The sequence below is a fragment of the Orycteropus afer genome, unplaced genomic scaffold, assembly GCF_000298275.1.
Source record: "Orycteropus afer afer isolate SDZICR_OR568_19922 unplaced genomic scaffold, OryAfe1.0 scaffold00239, whole genome shotgun sequence".
Lineage (NCBI taxonomy): Eukaryota > Metazoa > Chordata > Mammalia > Tubulidentata > Orycteropodidae > Orycteropus > Orycteropus afer.
The window spans coordinates 583,984-584,792 of record NW_006921826.1 but is presented as its reverse complement, the minus strand read 5'-3'; positions in this window follow the sequence as shown (position 1 = coordinate 584,792).

Sequence of the window (809 nt, the reverse complement as noted above, 5' to 3'; positions counted from 1 at the left end):
TAGGATTGCCCAACCTTCCTTCCGAGGAGTGGCTGGTGGGTTTGAACCACCAGCCTTCTGGTTAGCAGTCAAGTGCTTTTAGCCACTATGCTACTGATAATAGCCATCCTAAAAACCAAACCCACTGCCAGAGTCGGTTCTGACTCAGCAACTCTATAGGACAGAGTAGAACTGCCCCTGAGGGTTTCCAAGGCTGCATATCTTTGCAGAAGTAGACTGTCTTATCTTTCTCCCATAGAGTAGCTGATGGGTTTTAATCTCCAACCTTTGGTTAGCAGCTGAGTGCTTTACCACCGCACCACCAGAGCTGGTATCACATTGTGGTTTTAATTCACATTTGCTTAGTGGTTAATGATATTGAGCATCTTTTTAAGTGCTTGTTGGTCATTTGTGTATCTCCTTTGAAGAAATGTCTATTTTAGTCGTTTGCGTAGATTCTAGGCTTCTGTTGCATGCCTGGACCCTGTTTCCCTAAATATGCCTTATTCCTCTAATTTGGTCATCTGATTTTAGGTCTCTAATTCTGATCTAAACTGATTGATTCTTGTTTATGGACAAGGCAGGAGATCTTGGAGCTTGCTCTGGCCAAAGACAGGGCTAAAAGGTAGTTTGAAAATAGACTGGATTTTGCACAAGCTGTCAGTATCTTACTGCGTAGAATTTTATTTGTGATAGTGTCACAGACATTGTTGCTAGGTAAAAGTGGATTGCTTATTGTTGTTGTTGTTAAGTGCCGTCGAGTCATTTCCGACTCATAGCGACCCCATGCACAGCAGAATGAAACACTGCCCGATCCCGCACCAGCCCCA